Consider the following 12,609-nt stretch of genomic DNA (forward strand, 5'->3'; position numbering starts at 1 on the left):
AGCCGTGCGCCAACGCACTCCATCACCGCAGCTGCCATCGCCAGCTCCAGTAGGCGCCTCTTACTGACTTCATTGACACTTAGTCGTGTCATAGCTCCATCAGCCGTGCGCCAATGCACTCCATCACCCCAGCTGCCATCGCCAGCTCCAGTAGGCGCCTCCTACTGACTTCATTGACACTTAGTCGTGTCGTAGCTCCATCAGCCTTGCGCCAACGCACTCCATTACCCCAGCTGCCATCGCCAGCTCCAGTAGGCGCCTCCTACTGACTTCATTGACACTTAGTCGTGTCATAGCTCTATCAGCCGTGCGCCAACGCACTCCATTACCCCAGCTGCTATCACCAGCTCCAGTAGGCGCCCCCTACTGACTTCATTGACAATTAGTCGTGTCATAGCTCCATCAGCCGTGCGCCAACGCACTCCATCCCCCCAGCTGCCATTGCCAGCTCCAGTAGGCGCCTCCTACTGACTTCATTGACACTTAGTCGCGTCATATCTCCATCAGCCGTGGGCTAACGCACTCCCACAACCCAGCTGCCATCGCCAGCTCCAGTAGGCGCCTCCTACTGACTTCACTGACACTTAGTCGTGTCATAGCTCCTTCAGCCTTGCGCCAACGCAGTCCATCACCACAGCTGCCATCGCCAGCTCCAGTAGGCGCCTCCTACTGACTTCATTGACACTTAGTCGTGTCGTAGCTCCATCAGCCTTGCGCCAACGCACTCCATTAACCCAGCTGCCATCGCCAGCTCCAGTAGGCGCCTCCTACTGACTTCATTGCCACTTAGTCGTGTCATAGCTCCATCAGCCGTGCGCCAACGCACTCCATCACCCCAGCTGCCATTGCCAGCTCCAGTGGGCGTCTCCTACTGACTTCGTTGACACTTAGTCGTGTCATAGCTCCATCAGCCGTGCGCCAACGCACTCCATCACCCCAGCTGCCATTGCCAGCTCCAGTAGACGCCTCCTACTGACTTCATTGACATTTAGTCCTGTCATAGCTCCATCAGCCGTGGGCTAACGCACTCCCACAACCCAGCTGCCATCGCCAGCTCCAGTAGGCGCCTCCTACTGACTTCATTGACACGTAGTCGAGTCATAGCTCCATCACCCCTGCGCCAACGCACTCCATCGCGCCAGCTGCCATCGCCAGCTCCAGTAGGCGCCTCCTACTGACCTAATGACTTCATTGACACTTAGTCGTGCCATAGCTCCATCAGCCGTGCGCCAACGCACTCCATCAGCCCAGCTGCCATCGCCAGCTCCAGTAGACGCCTCCTACTGACTTCATTGACATTTAGTCCTGTCATAGCTCCATCAGCCGTGGGCTAACGCACTCCCACAACCCAGCTGCCATCGCCAGCTCCAGTAGGCGCCTCCTACTGACTTCATTGACACGTAGTCGAGTCATAGCTCCATCAACCCTGCGCCAACGCACTCCATCGCGCCAGCTGCCATCGCCAGCTCCAGTAGGCGCCTACTACTGACCTAATGACTTCATTGACACTTAGTCGTGCCATAGCTCCATCAGCCTTGCGCCAACGCACTCCATTACCCCAGCTGCCATCGCCAGCTCCAGTAGGCGCCTCCTACTGACTTCATTGACACTTAGTCGTGTCATAGCTCTATCAGCCGTGCGCCAACGCACTCCATTACCCCAGCTGCTATCACCAGCTCCAGTAGGCGCCCCCTACTGACTTCACTGACACTTAGTCGTGTCATAGCTCCTTCAGCCTTGCGCCAACGCAGTCCATCACCCCAGCTGCCATCGCCAGCTCCAGTAGGCGCCTCCTACTGACTTCATTGACACTTAGTCGTGTCGTAGCTCCATCAGCCTTGCGCCAACGCACTCCATTAACCCAGCTGCCATCGCCAGCTCCAGTAGGCGCCTCCTACTGACTTCATTGCCACTTAGTCGTGTCATAGCTCCATCAGCCGTGCGCCAACGCACTCCATCACCCCAGCTGCCATTGCCAGCTCCAGTAGACGCCTCCTACTGACTTCATTGACATTTAGTCCTGTCATAGCTCCATCAGCCGTGGGCTAACGCACTCCCACAACACAGCTGCCATCGCCAGCTCCAGTAGGCGCCTCCTACTGACTTCATTGACACGTAGTCGAGTCATAGCTCCATCACCCCTGCGCCAACGCACTCCATCGCGCCAGCTGCCATCGCCAGCTCCAGTAGGCGCCTCCTACTGACCTAATGACTTCATTGACACTTAGTCGTGCCATAGCTCCATCAGCCGTGCGCCAACGCACTCCATCAGCCCAGCTGCCATCGCCAGCTCCAGTAGGCGCCTCCTACTGACTTCATAGGCACTTAGTCACGTCATAGCTCCATCAGCCGTGCGCCAACGCACTCCCATACCCCAGCTGCCATCGCCAGTTCCAGTGGGCGTCTCCAACTGACTTCATTGACACTTAGTCGTGTTATAATTCCATCAGCCGTGCGCCAACGCACTCCATCACCCCAGCTGCCATCGTCAGCTCCAGTAGGCGCCTCCTACTGACTTCATTGACACTTAGTCATGTCATAGCTCCATCAGCCGTGCGCCAACGCACTCCATCACCCCAGCTGCTATCACCAGCTCCAGTAGGCGCCACCTACTGACTTCATTGACACTTAGTCGTGCCATGGCTCCCTCAGCCGTGCGCCAACGCACTCCATCACCCATCTTCCATCGCCAGCTCCAGTAGGCGCCACCTACTGACTTCATTGACACTTAGTCGTGTCATAGCTCCATCAGCCGTGCGCCAACGCACTCCCATACCCCAGCTGCCATCGCCAGTTCCAGTGGGCATCTCCTACTGACTTCACTGACACTTCGTCGTGTTATAGCTCCATCAATCGTGCGCCAACGCACTCCCAAAACCCAGCTGCCATCGCCAGTTCCAGTGGGCGTCTTCTACTGACTTCGTTGACACTTAGTCGTGTCACAGCTCCATCAGCCAAGCGCCAACGCACTCCATCCCCCCAGCTGCCATTGCCAGCTCCAGTAGGCGCCTCCTACTGACTTCATTGACACTTAGTCGTGTCATATCTCCATCAGCCGTGGGCTAACGCACTCCCACAACCCAGCTGCCATCGCCAGCTCCAGTAGGCGCCTCCTACTGACTTCACTGACACAGTCGTGTCATAGCTCCTTCAGCCTTGCGCCAACGCAGTCCATCACCCCAGCTGCCATCGCCAGCTCCAGTAGGCGCCTCCTACTGACTTCATTGACACTTAGTCGTGTCGTAGCTCCATCAGCCTTGCGCCAACGCACTCCATTAACCCAGCTGCCATCGCCAGCTCCAGTAGGCGCCTCCTACTGACTTCATTGACACTTAGTCGTGTCATAGCTCCATCAGCCGTGCGCCAACGCACTCCATCACCCCAGCTGCCATTGCCAGCTCCAGTGGGCGTCTCCTACTGACTTCATTGACATTTAGTCCTGTCATAGCTCCATCAGCCGTGGGCTAACGCACTCCCACAACCCAGCTGCCATCGCCAGCTCCAGTAGGCGCCTCCTACTGACTTCATTGACACGTAGTCGAGTCATAGCTCCATCACCCCTGCGCCAACGCACTCCATCGCCCCAGCTGCCATCGCCAGCTCCAGTAGGCGCCTCCTACTGACCTAATGACTTCATTGACACTTAGTCGTGCCATAGCTCCATCAGCCGTGCGCCAACGCACTCCATCAGCCCAGCTGCCATCGCCAGCTCCAGTAGGCGCCTCCTACTGACTTCATAGGCACTTAGTCACGTCATAGCTCCATCAGCCGTGCGCCAACGCACTCCCATACCCCAGCTGCCATCGCCAGTTCCAGTGGGCGTCTCCAACTGACTTCATTGACACTTAGTCGTGTTATAATTCCATCAGCCGTGCGCCAACGCACTCCATCACCCCAGCTGCCATCGTCAGCTCCAGTAGGCGCCTCCTACTGACTTCATTGACACTTAGTCATGTCATAGCTCCATCAGCCGTGCGCCAACGCACTCCATCACCCCAGCTGCTATCACCAGCTCCAGTAGGCGCCACCTACTGACTTCATTGACACTTAGTCGTGCCATGGCTCCCTCAGCCGTGCGCCAAAGCACTCCATCACCCATCTTCCATCGCCAGCTCCAGTAGGCGCCACCTACTGACTTCATTGACACTTAGTCGTGTCATAGCTCCATCAGCCGTGCGCCAACGCACTCCCATACCCCAGCTGCCATCGCCAGTTCCAGTGGTCATCTCCTACTGACTTCACTGACACTTAGTCGTGTTATAGCTCCATCAATCGTGCGCCAACGCACTCCCAAAACCCAGCTGCCATCGCCAGTTCCAGTGGGCGTCTTCTACTGACTTCGTTGACACTTAGTCGTGTCACAGCTCCATCAGCCGTGCGCCAACGCACTCCATCAACCCAGCTGCCATTGCCAGCTCCAGTAGACGCCTCCTACTGACTTCATTGACATTTAGTCCTGTCATAGCTCCAACAGCCGTGGGCTAACGCACTCCCACAACCCAGCTGCCATCGCCAGCTCCAGTAGGCGCCTCCTACTGACTTCATTGACACGTAGTCGTGTCATAGCTCCATCATCCTTGCGCCAACGCACTCCATCACCCCAGCTGCCATCGCCAGCTCCAGTAGGCGCCTCCTTTTGACTTCATTGACACTTAGTCGTGTCATAGCTCCATCAGCCGTGCGCCAACGCACTCCATCACCCCAGCTGCCATCGCCAGCTCCAGTAGGCGCCTCCTACTGACTTCATAGGCACTTAGTCACGTCATAGCTCCATCAGCCGTGCGCCAACGCACTCCCATACCTCAGCTGCCATCGCCAGTTCCAGTGGGCGTCTCCAACTGACTTCATTGACACTTAGTCGTGTTATATTTTCATCAGCCGTGCGCCAACTCACTCCAGCAACCCAGCTGCCATTGCCAGCTCCAGTAGACGCCTCCTTCTGATTTTATTGACACTTAGTCGTGTCATAGCTCCATCAGCCGTGTGCCAACGCACTCCATCTTCCCAGTTGCCATTGCCAGCTCCAGTAGACGCCTCCTACTGACTTCATTGACACCTAGTCCTGTCATAGCTCCATCAGCCGTGCGCCAACGCACTCCCATACCCCAGCTGCCATCGCCAGTTCCAGTGGGCGTCTCCTACTGGCTTCGTTGACACTTAGTCGTGTCATAGCTCCTTCAGCCGTGCGCCAACGCACTCCATCACCCCAGCTGCCATCGCCAGCTCCAGTAGGCGCCTCCTACTGACTTTATTGACACTTAGTCGTGTCATAGCTCCATCAGCCGTGTGCCAACGCACTCCATCTTCCCAGTTGCCATTGCCAGCTCCAGTAGACGCCTCCTACTGACTTCATTGACACCTAGTCCTGTCATAGCTCCATCAGCCGTGAGCTAACGCAATCCCACAACCCAGCTGCCATCGCCAGCTCCAGTAGGCGCCTCCTACTGACTTCATTGACACGTAGTCGAGTCATAGCTCCATCACCCCTGCGCCAACGCACTCCATCGCCCCAGCTGCCATTGCCAGCTCCAGTAGACGCCTCCTTCTGATTTCATTGACACTTAGTCGTGTCATAGCTCCATCAGCCGTGAGCCAACGCACTCCCATACCCCAGCTGCCATCGCCAGTTCCAGTGGGCGTCTCCTACTGACTTCATTGACACTTAGACGTGTTATAGCTCCATCAGCCGTGCGCCAACGCACTCGCACAACCCAGCTGCCATCGCCAGTTCCAGTGGGCGTCTCCTACTGGCTTCGTTGACACTTAGTCGTGTCATAGCTCCTTCAGCCGTGCGCCAACGCACTCCATCACCCCAGCTGCCATCGCCAGCTCCAGTAGGCGCCTCCTACTGACTTTATTGACACTTAGTCGTGTCATAGCTCCATCAGCCGTGTGCCAACGCACTCCATCTTCCCAGTTGCCATTGCCAGCTCCAGTAGACGCCTCCTACTGACTTCATTGACACCTAGTCCTGTCATAGCTCCATCAGCCGTGAGCTAACGCAATCCCACAACCCAGCTGCCATCGCCAGCTCCAGTAGGCGCCTCCTACTGACTTTATTGACACTTAGTCGTGTCATAGCTCCATCAGCTGTGCGCCAACGCACTCCATCACCCCAGCTGCCATCGCCAGCTCCAGTAGGCGCCTCCTACTGACTTCATTGGCACTTAGTCACGTCATAGCTCCATCAGCCATGTGCCAACGCACTCCATCACCCCAGCTGCCATTGCCAGCTCCAGTAGGCGCCTCCTACTGACTTCATTGGCACTTAGTCACGTCATAGCTCCATCAGCCGTGCGCCAACGCACTCCATCACCCAAGCTGCCATCGCCAGCTCCAGTAGGCGCCTCCTACTGACTCCATTGACACCTAGTCCTGTCATAGCTCCATCAGCCGTGCGCCAACGCACTCCCATACCCCAGCTGCCATCGCCAGTTCCAGTGGGCGTCTCCTACTGGCTTCGTTGACACTTAGTCGTGTCATAGCTCCTTCAGCCGTGCGCCAACGCACTCCATCACCCCAGCTGCCATCGCCAGCTCCATTAGGCGCGTCCTAATGACTTTATTGACACTTAGTCGTGTCATAGCTCCATCAGCCGTGTGCCAACGCACTCCATCTTCCCAGTTGCCATTGCCAGCTCCAGTAGACGCCTCCTACTGACTTCATTGACACCTAGTCCTGTCATAGCTCCATCAGCCGTGAGCTAACGCAATCCCACAACCCAGCTGCCATCGCCAGCTCCAGTAGGCGCCTCCTACTGACTTCATTGACACGTAGTAGAGTCATAGCTCCATCACCCCTGCGCCAACGCACTCCATCGCCCCAGCTGCCATTGCCAGCTCCAGTAGACGCCTCCTTCTGATTTCATTGACACTTAGTCGTGTCATAGCTCCATCAGCCGTGAGCCAACGCACTCCCATACCCCAGCTGCCATCGCCAGTTCCAGTGGGCGTCTCCTACTGACTTCATTGACACTTAGACGTGTTATAGCTCCATCAGCCGTGCGCCAACGCACTCGCACAACCCAGCTGCCATCGCCAGTTCCAGTGGGCGTCTCCTACTGGCTTCGTTGACACTTAGTCGTGTCATAGCTCCTTCAGCCGTGCGCCAACGCACTCCATCACCCCAGCTGCCATCGCCAGCTCCAGTAGGCGCCTCCTACTGACTTTATTGACACTTAGTCGTGTCATAGCTCCATCAGCCGTGTGCCAACGCACTCCATCTTCCCAGTTGCCATTGCCAGCTCCAGTAGACGCCTCCTACTGACTTCATTGACACCTAGTCCTGTCATAGCTCCATCAGCCGTGAGCTAACGCAATCCCACAACCCAGCTGCCATCGCCAGCTCCAGTAGGCGCCTCCTACTGACTTTATTGACACTTAGTCGTGTCATAGCTCCATCAGCTGTGCGCCAACGCACTCCATCACCCCAGCTGCCATCGCCAGCTCCAGTAGGCGCCTCCTACTGACTTCATTGGCACTTAGTCACGTCATAGCTCCATCAGCCATGTGCCAACGCACTCCATCACCCCAGCTGCCATTGCCAGCTCCAGTAGGCGCCTCCTACTGACTTCATTGGCACTTAGTCACGTCATAGCTCCATCAGCCGTGCGCCAACGCACTCCATCACCCAAGCTGCCATCGCCAGCTCCAGTAGGCGCCTCCTACTGACTCCATTGACACTTAGTCGTGTCATAGCTCCATCAGCCGTGCGCCAACGCACTCCATCACCCCAGCTGCCATCGCCAGCTCCAGTAGGCGCCTCCTACTAATTTTATTGACACTTAGTCGTGTCAAAGCTCCATCAGCCGTGCGCCAACGCACTCCCACACCCCAGCTGCCGTCGCCAGCTCTAGTAGGCGCCTCCTACTGACATCATTGACACTTACTCGTGTCATAGCTCCATCAGCCGTGCGCCAACGCACTCCATTACCCCAGCTGCCATTGCCAGCTCCAGTAGGACCCTCCTACAAATTTCATTCACACTTAGCCGTGTCATAGATCCATCAGCCGTGCGCCAACGCACTCCATCACCCCAGCTGCCATCCCCAGCTCTATTGGGCGCCTCCTACTGACTTCATTGACACTTAGTCGTGTCATAGCTCCATCAGCCGTGCGCCAACGCACTCCATCACCCCAGCTGCCATCGCCAGCTCCATTGGGCGCCTCCTACTGATTTTATTGACACTTAGTCGTGTTATAGCTCCATCAGCTGTGCGCCAACGCACTCCATCACCCCAGCTGCCATCGCCAGCTCCATTGGGCGCCTCCTACTGACTTCATTGACACTTAGTCGTGTCATAGCTCCATCAGCCGTGCGCCAACGCACTCCATCACCCCAGCTGCCATCGCCAGCTCCATTGGGCGCCTCCTACTAACTTTATTGACACTTAGTCGTGTCATAGCTCCATCAGCCGTGCTCCAACGCAGTCCATCACCCCAGCTGCCATCGCCAGCTCCATTGGGCGCCTCCTACTGACTTTATTGACACTTAGTCGTGTCATAGCTCCATCAGCCGTGCGCCAACGCAATCCCACACCCCAGCTGCCATCGCCAGCTCCAGTAGGCGCCTCCTACTAACTTTATTGACACTTAGTCGAGTTATAGCTCCATCAGCCGTGCTCAATCGCACTCCCACACCACTGCTGCCCTCGCCAGCCCCAGTAGGTACCTCGTACCATACTTTTTCACACTTAGACGTACCACTGCTCACAATCCTTGCACTTAAACACATCATCTGTAAGTGCGTGTTCCTATAGCTACTTACCGTCAATTAGCTCGAAAGTCAAAAGCGTTCAACAAGAAAATGAAAGGACGAAAACAGTCAATCGCCGGCACTATACGGCTCTTCTATAGAAGGCTAAATACGATCGAGGAATTGAAAAATGAGATAGAGGCTCAAGTATGTAATAACACTGAAATAGAAATTGTTTCTTTAACGCATGAAGAGTTCAAACGTCTTATGGGAGAAATCAAAATATAGTTGATGAGTTAACGGAATCAGACAATCAGGACGCTGAAGGCCCTTTGGCAGAAGCTGATCAACTCATTCGATTGAAGATGGAAGTAGCCCAAAAAGTGAAGCGAAACGAAATGCTCCGCCGAACTCTTACTTCTCGTCCAAACAGTGCAGCCTCTACTCAAAGCAATCAAACAACAGCCTCCACAGTAGTTGAGACAAACGCAAGAAATTCAAGGGAGCTCACCAATAGCGACACAACTAGAATTCACATCAGTGAGCCAATTGATGACGAACCTTCAAATACTGAATCATATTTAGCTGAAATTTCCGAAACTTCTACAGATCAAATTTCAATAACAGCGGGAAAATCAGCAGGAAAATTCTAAACCGGTCTTCAGTAGTAGACTACAGGAAGAAAATGTAACTCCAAATATGGTCCTACAGAGCCCTGCTTCACAGCAGACTGTAATGACCAGTACAATTGTCAATCAGGTCGCAACATTACAAAGATCTCTTGAGAGTGGAACATATTTCTTTTCTGAAAAAACGACGAACATCCACAATTTGCCAACATGCATTACAAGTTTTGTTCATGGACCTGACACAGTTCAAACTACTATGCTACACCCCCAACAAGGTTCAGTTGCTTGTTCGTCGAGTTCTTACTATAACCCTACACCATGGTCCATGTCATCATCATGTAATCAATGGCCTACAGCATTCACCTCCTCGGCAATAAGCAATCAATATGTTCAAGCACCTGTTAACTACGGAATACCAGTTTCTGTGTCTCAGCAAAACCATCCAGTCTTTGCAAATCAATTACCAACTACATTAAGTTGGAATTCTAACACAGATCATGGTCAGTTTAAATACAGGTTTCGAAATCCGCATCGGTCTGTAAAGCTGCCTGACATTCGCATACAAAAGTATGATGGTGATCCTTTAAAGTGGAACGAATGGAGCAGCATGTTCACATCTACAATACATAATAACCTTGATATAACAAATACTGAAAGAATGAGCTACCTGCAATCCTTTGTCATCGGTCCTGTCAAGGAATGTATATCAGGTTTTCTGTGCAATCCAAATTTTTACAAAGATGCGCTAAACGAGTTAAATAGACGCTTTGTGAATCCCCAAAACGTGGTTTCTGCACTTACTCAAGAACTAGAAGCCTAACAGCGTCCCCAAGCCAAGGACCATAGAGCTCTAATTAGCTATGCAGCACTCCTGCGGAAAATAGTTCAAACGTTTCTAGCCCATGGCTTCAACGCTGACTTCAGTGCTACATATCTACTTAAACTAGCACGTGATAAACTCCCAAACTCGCTCAAAATGAAATGGAGTGAGCAAACCATTGACAACAATATTCAAAATCCAGGAATTTTGGAGTTCTCGGAATGGATGGACCGACACTCTCGCGCCTGTGAACAATTGCAGGAAACCAGTCCTCAAAACAGCAACAACAATTGATTTCAAGGAAACATTCGAAGAAACAATTCTACGGTTTCTAACAGCTCACAAAGGATTCAGTTCTCAACTAACGTGTACAGCAACTCCAACAATCAACAAAGACCCAATGATCGAAGGAATAATCAAAAGTCATTTCAGACAAGCAATAACTTCAGCAGAAAACAAAACATTAACAATCAACAATCTGGTTTTTCAGGGAAACACAACCTAAATGCAGGGAAAAACGCATCAATCGTCACAAAAAATGTCAAAACGAAATGCCCCCTTGATCAGCAAGAGCATTATACAGGTCGATGCCAACAGTTCAACAAATTTGATGTAGCTAGACAAAACTTGGAAGTCAAAAAACACTCAATCTGCTTTAAGTGCTTGAGCCCAAGCTACTCTGCTAAAGAATGCGCATCAAAAGTAATTGAATGGAAAGCATCATAGTTTGTTGCATGACCCCAACAAACAAAAGAAGAGAACCGAGACAACAAACCTGACAGATGTCGAACTCCCGCTGTGCGAACCGTTGAACAGAAAAATGAATAGTACAGTTGAAACACCAACCTACAACCCTGGCTTTCCAGCAAAAACTCGCAATCAGCTGAAAGTCATTCCGGTTACACTTTTAGGCGAGAACAAGGAAAAAGTGGAATGCTACGCCATACTAGACAACGGTAGTACAATCTCTTATGTACCTGATACAACTGCAAACGGTATCAATGCCCCAAAGGCAATTCAGTTTGATTTGAATGTCATGCACGCCTTTGACCTGTCAGTTATCAATGCAAATTTGGTCCGCCTTGATACTGGTAGGTATAATGATGATGAACCACTCTTCAGATTGAACTATGTGCATTCAATTAACAACTGGAAATTTAGCGACGCACCAGTGCAAGAATTAAATGAGACTTGCGCAACCTACTCTCATTTGCAACATTTCAAATTTCCAAATCTGGGCAACAACAAAATTCAGCTTTTGTTAAGAGTTGATGCGACACAGTTCATTCTCGAAAGAGAATTTCTTCATGGACTGACCGGAACTCCTTTCGCTATCAGAAACCTTTTAGGCTGGACAATAACGGGACCAATGAAACGCAAAGCAGAGGAATCATATCACGCGGAAACAAATCTATGTAACCAGTTTTTGGAGAATAGACAACGCCGGTACTGAACCAGAAGAACCCAAAGACTTTTCAAAAGACAGCGAATTAGCTCTGGACATTTTCGAGAAGACAATTCGTCACAACGGTACCAGATTTGAAATTGGTCTTTTGTGGAAGAATAACGTCCAATTACAAAACAATTATCCAGTAGCGAAAGCCCAACTAAGCAGCCTGCAACCCCGGCACTCCAAGGATCATCAGTTGAGTGTTCTATACGATGCAACCCTGCAAACTGACATCGAGAAAGGTTACGTAAAGCCAGTGATCTTTGAGAATCCACAGCCAGAAAGAATATGGTACCTCCCTCACCATCCGGTTAGTAACCCCAACAAACCAGGAAAAGTAAGACGAGTAGCCAAAGCAGCCACAATTTTCAAAGGCCAATTGCTAAACACAAATTTTTTGTCTGGGCCCGATCTGATAAACAATTTGATTGGTATCTTACTTCGTTTCCGCGAAAAACCAATAGCCGTAATGGCTGATATAGAGGCTATGTTTATGCAAATTGCCATAATCCCTGAAGATCACTCTTGTCTCCATTTCTTGTGGCCAACTGATCAAACTATCAGGCAATATCAGTACACAAGGCTTATATTCGGTGCACGTTGTTCACCAGCAACTGCAATATTTGTCTTACAACGCACTGCTCAAGACTTCGCCCCAAGACAGGAAATTATTGATCTTGTCAACAAAAGTTTTTATTTGGATGATTTCGTTCATTCCTTCCAAAGCACTGAAGAAGCTCAGTTGTGTGTCTCTGATCTAAAGTCGACTCTCCAGAAGGGTGGCTTCATTTTAAGAAAGTTTGAAACGAATGCTTTGGAAATGCTAGAATCTAAACACATCGAAAGTGAAACTGAAGACCACCGAGTTCTTGGACTGCTGTGGAACTCGTCAAGTGATGAAATTTTTCAAAAAATTGCCAATGATAGATCAAGACGCTTCCCAGTACACTTTGCGCAAACTGTTGTCCTTAATCGCTTGCCTGTTTGACCCACTGGGGATGATAGCTCCCATAGTA

This window comes from Convolutriloba macropyga, unplaced genomic scaffold (genome assembly GCF_964194025.1).
Source record: "Convolutriloba macropyga unplaced genomic scaffold, txConMacr16.3 SCAFFOLD_981, whole genome shotgun sequence".
In the NCBI taxonomy this organism is placed as follows: Eukaryota; Metazoa; Xenacoelomorpha; order Acoela; family Convolutidae; genus Convolutriloba; species Convolutriloba macropyga.